This window comes from Penaeus monodon, chromosome 19 (genome assembly GCF_015228065.2).
Source record: "Penaeus monodon isolate SGIC_2016 chromosome 19, NSTDA_Pmon_1, whole genome shotgun sequence".
Lineage (NCBI taxonomy): Eukaryota > Metazoa > Arthropoda > Malacostraca > Decapoda > Penaeidae > Penaeus > Penaeus monodon.
In genome coordinates this window covers 15,594,572-15,594,929 of record NC_051404.1, presented here as the reverse complement: position 1 = coordinate 15,594,929, position 358 = coordinate 15,594,572, and positions in this window count along the sequence as shown.

The following is a 358-nucleotide window of genomic DNA, read 5'->3' as shown; positions in this document are numbered from 1 at the left end:
ATGAAACAATAAAGCGCGTGTGTGATAGATAAAAGACAAGATGAATGCAATCATTACTATATTACAAGATAAACATCGTTTTATCGAATTGCAGTGAACGCTTATCAGCAATGGGGTAAAAAAGTTTATACGGCAAAAGAGAGGGTATATTCAGGTATTTGTGTTAGTAACTGAGAATGTGCTTTTTTGGAGGCACGTGTCAGCTGATTCACCAAGCAGATATTGTTTTGAATAGATAATGAGAAGAACATTGATTAGTAGTGCTCTCCTTAGTGCAATATATACTTGTCTATACATGAATACATGTTCGTAAGGTAAAACACATATGCTATTTTTTTATTCATAGGGAGACCATCGG